Source organism: Erinaceus europaeus, chromosome 1 (assembly GCF_950295315.1).
Source record: "Erinaceus europaeus chromosome 1, mEriEur2.1, whole genome shotgun sequence".
NCBI classification, from domain to species: domain Eukaryota; kingdom Metazoa; phylum Chordata; class Mammalia; order Eulipotyphla; family Erinaceidae; genus Erinaceus; species Erinaceus europaeus.
Window position 1 is genome coordinate 32,064,293 of NC_080162.1, and position 12,998 is coordinate 32,077,290.

Below are 12,998 nucleotides of genomic sequence, written 5' to 3' on the forward strand. Positions count from 1 at the left end.
TGAGTACAGGCTGACTGCTAGATGGTGTCCCACGGTTGGGACCGGATTTCTATCCGCAAGGGTTTCCAGCTAATCACAGGGCCTCCCTCCAGCATCACTGTTTTACCCTGGAGCTATCTGAATAAGTAAGTGGTGGTCACTTGCTGTCTTGGGGGCCCTGACTCAGTCTAACAGAGGTCAAGCTCCTCAGTTCCACATGGATGGTCTTTCCTGTCCAAATGAGCCCAAGGTCAGTCTGAAAACTTGGTCAGAAAAACCATCTTCCAGGATTGCTCAACAATTTGTTTGGCTTTGTATGTTAACTCTCTTTTCAGTCACCAGGTACCAGATGCCATCAGGATGCCGGCCAGACTTCCCTGGATTGAAGACCCCACCAATGTGTCCTGGAGCTCAGCTTCCCCAGAGCCCCACCCTACTAGGGAAAGAGAGAGGCAGACTGGGAGTATGGACCGACCAGTCAACGCCCATGTTCAGCGGGGAAGCAATTACAGAAGCCAGACCTTCCACCTTCTGCAACCCTCAATGACCCTGGGTCCATGCTCCCAGAGGGATAGAGAATAGGAAAGCTATCAGGGGAGGGGGTGGGATATGGAGATTGGGCGGTGGGAATTGTGTGGAGTTGTACCCCTCCTACCCTATGGTTTTGTTAATTAATCCTTTCTTAAATAAAAAAAAAAAAAGAAAAAGAAAAACCATCTGGACCCCAGAGGCTCTCTGATGTCTACCAGACACTTGATGGGTGCATCTTTTCTCCTCTCTGCAGCCAGGTCCTGGCCTGCCTGCCTAAAACTATGTCCATGATCCTCTCAGGGTATTTTGACCACAGGCAGCACTGAAGTAACAAGACCCCTGGGAAGATCTCTCTGCTTTTTTTTTGCCTCCAGGGTTACTGCTGGGGCTCAGTGCCTGCACCATGAATCCACTGCTCCTGGTGGCCATTTTTTCCCCTTTTGGTTGTCCTTGTTGTGTATCCTTGTTGTGGTTATTATTGTTGTTGTTGATGTCATTCATTGTTGGACAGGACAGAGAGAAATGGAGAGAGGAGGGGAAGACAGGGGGAGAGAAAGATAGACACCTGCAGACATGCTTCACCGTTTGTGAAGCAACGCCCCTGCAGGTGGGCAGCTGGGGGCTCGAACCGGGATCCTTATGCCGGTCCTTGCGCTTTGTGCCACATGCGCTTAACTTGCTGTGCCACCGCCCGGCCCCCAGATCTCTCTGCTTTATGCTGTGCCCATACACTGGGTACAGCTTGTAACTACCCTCACTCCACAACACCTCCCAGACTGCAGGTCTCCTGTTTTAAAACCTGGACAAAGAGCTGCCTTGGTCACCTCAAAGTTGGGTCTGGAAGCCTTTTTTTAAAAACAAAATGTTGGATGAGCAATAGGAACAAAGATCCAATGGTAGGAACATTTCTTTGTTCCCACAACCTGCTGAAGGGCCCCTCCTCTCCATCCTCTCACCCCCAGCACACATCTCAGCCCAAGGCCAAACCAAGGAGCCACACTTGTTGAATAGAGGGTTATCACAGGATAGGTTGCTATCCCTGCCACTTTTCCAGAGCAGAGAGAGTACCGGAAGCAGGAGGCGAGGCTGTTTCAGAAGGTGGAAGACAAATGTGGACAGCAGGAGGTTGGGCAGGACTTGACAGCATGGCTCCCTGGGTCTCAGAGTGTCTTCACAGAATACAGGCATCCAGGATCTGGGGCAGGGGGCAGGTTCCAGAGGAGAGGGTACAGTCCACCCCTTTGTGCATCCACTCACCAAGTGTCTGACCAGTCCGACTCTTGCCCCATTTGCTAGGGTGCGGCCCTTCACATTCAGATGTCAGGTGGCCAGGGCTCTCCTCCCTGCAAGAATCCCTGGAGGATGCAGAGAACAGGAGTACCCTGAGAGGGAGGCCCCAGGGTGCTAAGGAAGACAAGCAGGAGGGACAGGGATCGACCCTCCTAATGACCAAGTTGTAGAGTAAGGCTGCTCTAAATTTTTGCTTAATACGTTGGTTTATAAAGTGATTTTGAGGGGGACATGCCTCCCCAAGACCTGTTCGTTATCATGACGAACCTCTCTCGGCTGCAGGGGACTCTGTTAATTAAGACTGTCAGAAAGTGGCTGCGCTGACAGATGAGGGTGAACTTTCAAGGGTACAGCCTTCATTAAGCAGCCTCATTACAGCTGCACGACTGGCTAAGTCATTGTTCAAAAGCGAGCGGTGCTCACCACCCCCACCGCTGCCCCCCTCTCCTCTCTACCCACTATGGAGGAGGCAAACGAGAAGATTTCCAAAAATGATCACAAATGAACAAGATCATAGCCCTTCTGGGCATCCAGCAGCACCCCAAACCAGGATAGCAGCTAGCTGCTCCCAGCGCCAACACAAACCCACGTGGGCCCAGCTCCCTAGGGGTCATAATGACAGGCTTCAGCAAGCAGCCAGCCATTGTGAGGGACAGGTGGGTGGGATGGTTCTTGCAGCAGCTCTAGCCCTCTTCCACGCTTAATCAATGTCAGCTCTACTCCCAGTAAGGTGAGGTCATGAGCTCTGTGTCAGTGACAACAAAGACAGAGGAATTTTGCTAAAGATCCTCGGCCTGGAGGCCTGCAGAGTCTGCAGGTGGAGGAAGCTGTGCTGGTCAGTCCTTCAGCACACGTGTTCCTGTTCCTTTTGGCTTGTGGAATACTCTTAGTAGAATATTTCTGTTGGAAGTTTACAAGTGTGCAACAGTGGTATTAAGTTGTGGTTAAGTACATACCATGTTTTTGTTTCTTTGTTTTGTTTGTTTGTTTTTCCCTTGCCAGGACTTTGCCACTCTGAGCTGGCCTTTTTTCTTTTCTTTTTTACTTTTTAAAAAATATTTATTTATTTCCTTTTGTTGCCCTTGTTGTTATATTGTTGTAGTTCTTATTGTTGTTACTGATGTCGTTGTTGGATAGGACAGAGAGAAATGGAGAGAGGAGGGGAAGACAGAGAGAGGAAGAGAAAGACACCTGCAGACCTGCTTCACCGCCTGTGAAGTGACTCCCCTGCAGGTGGGGAGCCGGGGGCTTGAACCAGGATCCTTGAGCTGGTCCTTGCGCTTTGTGCCACCTGCGTTTAACCTGCTGCACTACTGCCCAACTCCCTGACCTTGTTTTCTAGATAGAATGAGAAAGACTGGTCAGCACAAAGCTCACTTAGTACACTGCATTGTCATGTTGTCATGTGTGCAATCCAGGTTGGAGCTCAGCATCAGAGGAAGCTTTGATGCTGTGGTCTTCATTCTCTCTCTGCCTCTGCCTTTTCTCTCTCTTTTTAAAAATACTTTTATTTATTTATTACTGGACAGAGACAGAAATTGAGAGCAGGGCAGGTAGAGAGAGAAAGTGACAGACACCTGCAACCCTGCTTTACCACTTAGGAAGCTTTCCCCCTTCAGGTGGGGACTAGGGACTTGAACCTGGGTCCTTATGCACTTTAATGTGTGCACTTAACTAGATTTACCACTTCCTGGTCCCTGAATTTTCTGTCTCTGTCTAAAATAAATAAATAGAATGAGAAAGGCCAGGGAGGTGCTACAGTGGGTAGAGTAATGACTCTACAGTCATGAGTTGCCCAGTTCAGTCCCCAGCATGGCATGTGCCTGAGAGACGTTCTGGTTCTCTCTCATCTTTCTATCATTAATATTTTCTAATGAAAGAAACAGAGAAGGAGTGGCACCACAATATGGAAGCTTCCCCTAGCGCAGTAGGAACAGAGAAGGAGTGGCACCACAATATGGAAGCTTCCCCTAATGCAGTAGGAACAGAGAAGGAGTGGCACCACAATATGGAAGCTTCCCCTAGCGCAGTAGGAACAGAGAAGGAGTGGCACCACAATATGGAAGCTTCCCCTAATGCAGTAGGAACTGGACTCAAACCTGGGTTGTGAGGATGGCAAAGCATCTGCTCCTGTGTACATGGCCATGCCTACAATTTGACTTTGTGAATCCAGCTGCCTGACCTCTGATCACACAGTGAAACCCATGACCTCAAACATTACATGTCTGAATGGCATAACACATGGGGACATCCCCCCCAACACAACCAAGATCTAGAACCTCCACAGTCACTCCCCCCATCCTCTAAGCCAGCCTGTCACTGAGACCTCTGAACTGTTTATTGACCCTACAACTTTCTCTTTTTCAAAACATCTACTGAGTAGGATGTGGAGAATTTTGGGTGCTCACTCAGTGAGCCTCACTGGGCTCCATCATCTCTGTGCCTCAGTGTTCTTATCTGCAGAGTAGAGTCACAGCCTCTGTCACACATAGATTTGGGGGTAACTATGAGAGATATTTGTATAACCTCAGCCTCAGCTTTTTTCTGTCCCACAGTGACTTTTTAATTTTTTTTTTTTTTAATTCTGCAGCCTGGAAGTTGGTGCAGTGGCTAAAGCACAGACTTAAAAGCTTGATGTCCCAAGTTTGATCTATGACGTCTCATGTGCCAGAGTGGCACTCTGGTTCTCTCTCTCCTTTTTCTCATGTTGATAAACAAATATATAAAAATATTCATTTCACTTATTACATATGATAAAGAGAAGTTCACGTGAGACAAATAGCAAGAGGACAAGACAGTACCACTCTGGTCCATGTGTTGCCAAGATCAAGCCAGGCATTCACTGCTGCCACAGTGTGTTGTATGCTTCACATTGGGTAGTTCTTCCCTGCCAAGAGAATTGCATCAGTCCTGTTAATTTCGCGGGCCTGCTTGGCCCCGCCCCAAGGAACCCCGAGAGAGGGTTCCTGAGTCCAAGAGTTCCTGAGTTCCTGAGTTCGAGAGTTTGAGAGTTACAGAGTAAGAGAGAGTTCCTGAGTTCGAGAGTTTGAGAGTTACAGAGTAAGAGAGAGTTCCTGAGTTCGAGAGGAAGAGAGAGAGGGCCAGAGGGTTCCTGAGTTGGAGAGTTTCAGAGTTACAGAGTAAGAGAGAGTTCCACAGTGGAAGAGTTTGAGAGGGTTCCCCAGTACGAGAGTTCCAGAGTTGGAGAGTTCCCGAGTTACAGAGTAAGAGGGAGTGCTTGTGCCGCCGCAAAGAGACAGCAGAGTTCTGTTTGGTGATTACTTTGGTTTGGTTTATGAATCGTTGTTCCTGAATAAAGAAATACAGCTTCCCTGCCCAGCCGTTGTCTCCGCGTCTCTGTTACCCGCCCGTGAAGCTAGCCGGCCGGCAAGAGCCTCGGAGAAATTTTAACAACAAATGGTAGATCGCACAATGGCTATGCTAATTATTCTCATGCCTGAGGTTTCCTCTCCGGCCCACACCTAGGGTGTGTCTCCATCTTGAATGGGTGTAACAAAAGGTTAAAAGACGTTGTTGATATGTAAAAGTCTCAAATTCCTTCTCTATTAGAAACGTTGGATCGTGCAGTAGATATGCTAATAACAAGTTTTGTTTCATAATAAGTAAGTTGCAGCCAGCTGCCTGTGGGACTCTAGGCCGTTCCCCGCCCCCATGCAAATGCCCATCGAAGAAAGTACGCCCCCCAGAGGCAAGAAATGTTTTTTTTAAGCTGATAAAGTTTAGTTTGTGCCAGTTTCTTTTTTAAAAAATGCCTGTACGATATAGGTTTCTGTTCACCCCACACCCTTGATACTGTAGCCATTTAGTTAAAAGAAAAGGGGGAATTGTTGTATGCTTTACATTGGGTAGTTCTTCCCCGCCAAGAGAATTGCATCAGTCCTGTTAATTTCGCGGGCCTGCTTGGCCCCGCCCCAAGGAACCCCGAGAGAGGGTTCCTGAGTCCGAGAGTTTGAGAGTTACAGAGTAAGAGAGAGTTCCTGAGTTCAAGAGTTTGAGAGTTACAGAGTAAGAGAGGGTTCCTGAGTTCGAGAGTGCGAGAGTTGGAGGGTTCCTGAGTTCCGGAGTTCGAGTTTCAGAGTCACAGAGTAAGAGAGAGTTCCACAGTGGAAGAGTTTCAGAGTGCCAGAGTTGGAGGGTTCCTGAGTTCCTGAGTTCCAGAGTAAGAGAGAGAGTGCTTGTGCCGCCGCAAAGAGACAGCAGAGTTCTGTTTGGTGATTAGTTTGTCTTAGTTTGTGAATCGTTGTTCCTGAATAAAGAAATACAGCTTCCCTGCCCAGCCGTTGTCTCCGCGTCTCTGTTACCCGCCGTGAAGCTAGCCCGTCAAGAGCCGTCCGAAATTTTAACAACAACAGTGAATGAATTTTAAGCAGTGGAGTAGTAATGAGGTATCTCTCCTTTCTCTGTCTTTCTCTCTCTCCTGCCCTCTATCTTAAAAAAAATAATACCTGTGTCTAGGGAGGTGGCATAGTAGCATAGAGGACAAAGTATTGGACACTTATAAATCATGTCCTGAGTTTGAGCCCTGGCATGGTATGTGTCATGGTATGTGGCACAAGTGGTGATCTAGTTCTTGCTTTCTCTCAAATAAATAAATAAATAAAACAGTCTATCAGGAGCAGTGGAATTGTGCAAGTGCAGAGCCCCAAAAATAACTCTGGTTGCAAAAATAAAGGGCTTCAGGGGCTAGGTTGTGGTACACCCAGTTGAGCATACAAGTTACCATGGGCAAGGACCGGAGTTCAAGCCCCTAGTCCCCACCTACAGGGGTGAAGCTTCACTAGTGATGAAGCAGTACTATAGGTTTCTTTCTTTCTCCCTCTCTATCTCTCCTCTCTCAACTTCTCTCTGTCTTATGGAATAAAATAAATAAAAATAAAGTGCTCCACCATGGTAAGTTGTGAATGTCACAGTTGGACCCTTTTGTGCATGTGACCTGGCCCCAAATGGAGCTGGTGAACATTCCTGGCAGGATCTCAGGTGCCCAGCACAAATGCCAGTAGGAAGCTGCCCTGCATGGAGACATTTATAACCCCCACGTGGCAGCTCAATTATCTGTGAGTGGTGATGGGACATTATAGCTGAGGCCGTGATTATATTTCCCATGTAATGACCCTAAGTAAGTCTTTGCAATTTTCATTTAGCAGAGATTTAATATAGTTTGGTATCCTGTTGCTGGCTCTTGTTTTAATCCAAAATCACTCATGAAATGGAAACTGGCAGACGTTGGCGGCAAGGTCTGGGGCTGAGCCGGACTGGACAGAACAGAGGGCATTCCAGATGGATGCTGCCCTCGTTCTTACTGGGTGCTAATCTAAAGCCTTGGCCTCCTTCTCTGCACATTACATATATTAAATGCCGCCTGGACTCCAGGGATGGTGAGATCCATAGACACTTTCCTGGACTAGAATCCTGCCTAAGTAAATAGTGAATCAGCCTTGGACTGCTGTCTGAGACTATGGGATGGAGAACAGAGGAGAACTTTGGCCACACAGATGTACCTCCTTGAAGTCTATTGCTGGCAGAGCTGTCTGGGTCATGGCCCACACCAGATGACTGAATACTAATGGTAGGGGCCACCAACTGAAAGAGCAATAGAGAGTGGGTGAGACAGATAATGGTTATGTAAGAGACTTTAATACCTAAGACTATGAGGTCCCAGGTTCAATACTAGCACCACCATAAGCCAGTGCAGAGTTTGTGAAGTTACCCTCTAGCAGATGGGGAACAAGGACTTGAACCCGGTCATTGCACATAGATAACATATGTGCTCTATCAGATGTGCCAAAGCCAGGTCCCAGAACATTGTGTGTGTGTGTGTGTGTGTGTATGTGTGTGTGTGTGTGTGTGCGCGCGCGCACGCGCACGCGTGCATTCACAAACATACAAAAAGCATCAACCTAGCACATAATTTTGGGGATGAAACTCAGGACCACATGTCTGAGAGTCAAAAATATAATCCATTGTACCACCTCCCAGACCATGGGGGCTGTATCTTTATTTTTTTAATATTTATTCATTCACTTTTTGTTGCCCTTGTTGTTTTTATTGTTGTAGTTGTTGTTGTTATTGATGTCATTGTTGTTGGATAGGACAGAGAGAAATGGAGAGAGGAGGGGAAGACGGGGGGGGGGGAGAAAGATAGACACCTGCTTGTGAAGCAACTCCCCTGCAGGTGGTGATCCAGGGGCTCGAACCAGGATCCTTATGCTGGTCCCTGCGCTTTGCACCACCTGCACTTAACCCGCTGTGCTACCACCCTACTTCCGGGGGTTATATCTTTAAACCATCTCACTGAGATACTTCACTTGAAGAAAATGGGGGGGGGGGGATCGCCTAAAGATCTCTTTTCTGGTTGTCTCCTCCTTCCTCCCTGCTCCAGTTATGGGAGCAGGAGTCTGCCCCAGCCCTGGAAGCTTGGTCCGCATTTTTCTTGCACTGTGTAGTATTCTGCATGGAATGAGAGAGGCAACCAACCTGCCCATGGGCCTCAAGCATTTGTGTTTTCATGCCACTTGGCACAATACCTTCTCTGGATCCAGCACATAGGGGCTGGGTGGCTGCCATGAACTCCAGACCCATGAAGATCCACGGCAAAGGACATTTCCAGGGTGGAATTCAAGTCAAAAATGAAAAAAATAGACCAACTTTGAAATCTTTGAAAACTGGAGCCAAGTGGTGGCACACTTGGTTGAATGCACGTTACAGTGCACAAGGACCCAGGTTCCAACCCCTAGTCCCCACCTGCAGGGGGAAATCTTTGTGAATGGTGAAGCAGGGTTACAAGTGTCTCTGTCTCTTTCCCTCTCTATCACCCCCTTCCCTCTCGATTTCTGGCTGTGTCTGTCCAATAAATAAAGACAATAAAAATTTTTTAAAAAAGAAATCTCTGAAAACTTATAATAAACAAGAAAAATCCAAACATAAACCAGTTTGGGGAAAAGTATTTTACATTGACTTACCATCTGTCACCATATCTGAAACACTGCAAAAGGACATTAAGGATCTGGGAGGGGGAGTTGAAGAATTTCTCAGCAAAGATATCAGTTATTTTATCTCAAATAAAAAGGAAGCTAAATTTGCACCAACTTTGGGGCAGATTTCTCCTGTACTGAGTCCAGAATCTCCATACAATACAAAAACCACTTCACTGCATCCAGCCATGATGGAAGTTCAAAACCTCCAGAGTCAATGTATTTGAGCAGAGGAAAATTGTTAGTTGAAAAGGTTATCAAGGATCATGATTTTATCCCTTCAAATAATATATTATCAAATGCGTTATCATGGGGAATAAAAATTCTTCATATTCTAACAAAAAAAAAATTCTTCATATTCATGGGGGAAAAACTAGGTGTTGCTACACAAAAAGCAAAAACAGGTAGACTTAAAAAACCTTTTGTTGGGAGTCGGGCTGTAATGCAGCAGGTTTAGTGCACGTGAAGCAAAGCACAAGGACCGGCATAAGGATCCCGGTTCAAGCCCCCGGCTCCCCAGCTACAGGGGAGTCGCTTCACAAGTGGTGAAGCAGGTCTGCAGGTATCTATCTTTCTCTCCCTCTCTCTGTCTCCCTGTCTCCCTGTCTCCCTGTCTCCCCTCCTCTCTCGATTTCTCTCTGTCCCATCCAACGACAACAACAATAATAATAACCACAACAATGATAAAACAACAAGGGCAACAAAAGGGAAAAAAATGGTCTCCAGGAGCAGAGGATTCATGGTGCAGGCACCGAGCCCCAGCAATATCCCTGGAGGAAAAAAAAAAAAAAAAAGACACTGTCCTGTCCTAAACCTTTCTTTTGCAAAAAAAAAAAAAAAAAACCTTTTGTAAAGGGAGAAGATAGGTCATTCACTTCGGTTTAAAAAAAAAAAAAAAAAAAAAAAAAAGGGAGAAGATATGGGAGTTGGGCAGTAGTGCAGCAAATTAAGCACACGTGGCATGAAACTCAAGTACCGGCAGAAGGATCCTGGTTCAAGACCCCAGCTCCCCATCTGCAGGGGAGTCACTTCACAGGCGGTGAAGCAGGTCTGTAGGTGTCTATCTTTCTCTCCCCCTCTCTATCTTACCCTCCCCTCTCCATTTCTCTCTGTCCTATCTAACAATGATGATGTCAATGACAACAACAATAACTACAACAATAAAAAACAAGGGCAACAAAAGGAAAAATAAATAGATAAATAAATAAATAAATAAATAAAGGTTATAAGTCAACTGTATAGACCATTCTGTCTTCAGCTAAGCAAATCTGCCTTTTATAAATTACTCTACTCCAGTCCATTTGATGTAGATAAGCCATCTAGTTTCCCAGAGCAAACTCAGGTCAAACTAGGAATTCAAGCAGATGTTGATAAATGTGGTAGAATTCCAGTGCAGCTTCAACTGAAAAAGAAGAAGAAAAAAGGATATTGTGAATGTTGCTTGCAGAAATAGGAAGACCTTGAAACACATCTTCTAAATGAGCAACACAGAAATTTTGCACAGAACAATCACTATCAAATGATTTATGATATCATTTCTAAGTTAGTTTATGACTTTGTGGAATATGAGAAGAAAATGTCTAAAAAAGAAAGAATAAAATATAGTGTTGGACCCCTTTCTCCTGTTGCTGCAAATATCTTGAAAAAAGACTGAACCAAAAGAAAAACTAGAACTGCAGCTTATATCTCCAAAAAACAATATACAAGTAATCAAACAGAATTTTTTGCATAAAGAAATCCAGGAACAGGAACAGGGTGCCAGGGTTAGCACAGCTGGTTGAGCGCACATAATACACGCATCCCAGTTTGAGCCCAGAAGACAGAGGATACTGTGTGAGGGCCCCAGAAAGGGGTAGTAATTTTTCATCTCCCCCCCCACCTTTTTTTTTTTTTACCATAGCTCTTTTTACAGCTCTGGTTTATGGTGGTGGTGGGTGGGGTGGGGACAGTTTAAACCTATGACTTCAGAACTGCAGGCAAGCAAGTCTCTTGCATAACCATATGCTATCCCCCCCCCCTCCTTAACAAAAGCACTGCTCAGTGTTGACTTATAGTGGCACTGGGACATCCAGTCTAACAGCAGAGCTTGGGAGAAGTGCCATTTAACTCAACGATAGGAGCATCTAAAGATTGAATTCAGGGGCCGGGTGGTGGTGCACCTGGTTGAGCACACATGTTACAATGCTCAAGTACCTGGGTTTGAGCCCCTGGTCCCCACCTGCAGGGGGAAAACTTTGAAGCAGTGTTGCAGGTGTCTCTCTGTCTCTCTCCCTTTCTGTCACCCCCTTTCCTCTCGATTTCTGACTGTCTTTATCCAGTAAATAAAAATAATAAAAATTTAAAAATTTTTAAAAAAAGACTGAATTCAGACTGGTGATAATGGGAGCATTTCTATGTGTAGGAAAGAGATAGTGTGTGTGTGTGTGTGTGTGTGTGTGTGTGTGTGTGTGTGTGTGACAGAAAGTAATATAATAGTAATTCACAATGGAAACAAGATTTGCACATATGCACAATAAAGGATATTTCAGTAATCTTAAGGTAATGGTATAAGCAGTCATTGGAAAGCTAGTTATTTCTCAACTGACACTGGTCAGAATAATATTACCTCAAACTTACATTTTAGGAACCATATAGTTTCAAAATGTTAATTAGTAATTCTAATTGATTTTCAGTGGCAAGGGGTCAATATTCATTAGCACCATTGTAATCACAAAATATCAACTATAAATGCTTTTAAAAACACATACTCGGGTGGGGGAGATAGTATAATGGTTATCCAAACAGTATCTCTTGCCTGAGGCTCCAAAGTCCCAGGCTCAATACCCCGCACCACCATAAGCCAGACCTGAGCAGAGCTCTGGTGTTTCTCTGTGTGTGTGTGTGTGTCTCTCTGCAGCTCTCTAAAAATTAAAATAAATAAAATATTTTTAAAAAACACATACTCAAGGGCAAATTTATCTCTACCAACTACAAATAAGTGTTAAAGATTTTCTTACATTTGAAGCTTCTCTGAAGTTTTGAATAGTTGCCTGATAAAAGGCAAATTCTTATGTTACCAAATTTGTAGTCTTTTGGAAAAAATTATTGCCACAGTAATAAAACCAGTGGGAAAATTTTGTTGCTTCCTTGCTTCTATTTTCCCTTACAAATAGTCTAATTCCTCAGTGTATGTGTTAGCATGGTCCATTAAAATCATCCTTAAGCATTAGTGTTCACATAACAATAATGGCTTATAGCATATAAACATTGAAACTATATTTTTCTTTTATTAAATTTAGTGTTCTAAAGAGCAATATTATTATGTCATCATAGGGACTTATTTTAATAAACAAATATCTGATTTTTAAAAATATTTCATTTATTTATTAATGAGAATGACAGGAGGAGAGAAAGAGCCAGACATCACACTGGTACATGTACTGCTGGGGGTTGAACTCAGGACCTCATGCTTGAGAGTTCAGTGCTTTATCCATTGCATCACAACAAATATCTGATATGTAATAATTTTTTTATATCCTCAAAATTTCAATTGAAATTAGTTCAGTGACTAATTCATAATTATTCTTAACAACTATGAACGTAGTATATAAAAAAGGAGTTGGGGCTAGGCAGTGGCGCAGCGGGTTAAGCACACACGGCAAGAAATGCAAGGACTGGCGTAAGGATACGGGTTCAAGCCCCTGGCTCCCCACCTGCAGGGAGGTCACTTCACAATCGGTGAAGCAGGTCTACAGATGTCTATTTTTCCCCTCTCTGTCTTCCCCTCCTCTCTTGATTTCTCTCTGTCCTATCCAACAATGACAGCAATAACAACAACAACAATGATAAAACAACAAGGGCAACAAAGGGGGAAAAGTAGCCTCCAGAAGCAGTGGATTCACGGTACAGGCACCAAGTCCCAGTGATAACTCTGGAGGCCAAAAAAAAAAAAAGAAGAAGTCACACATTTATCTTGGTTTGTGATGTGTATTCAGTTCTGTCAAAATGTAAAACAACTTTATTATCAGTTACATTTACCTCTGTGAATACAGCTGACAAAAACCATATAATTTTTAGACATATATAAAATTTTTAATTTGAGCATCCATTTTGAGAGGCCATTTTTTAAAAGAGCCTAAAAGCCAGTAATTATAGAATTTGAAGGGGAAAAGAAAAACACTGACAACAGATTATTTGAATTTTCTTCTTCCCAGAAGAAAATTCCCA

The 12,998-nt window shown here is 44.5% G+C and overlaps 2 pseudogenes; both read left to right on the forward strand.

Moving 5' to 3' along the window:
* Window positions 1-8,383: 8,383 nt before the first annotated feature.
* On the forward strand, window positions 8,384-10,003 carry LOC103111126 (protein DBF4 homolog A-like; annotated as a pseudogene).
* Window positions 9,754-10,617, forward strand: LOC132532423 (protein DBF4 homolog A-like; annotated as a pseudogene).
* The last annotated feature ends 2,381 nt before the right edge of the window (window positions 10,618-12,998 follow it).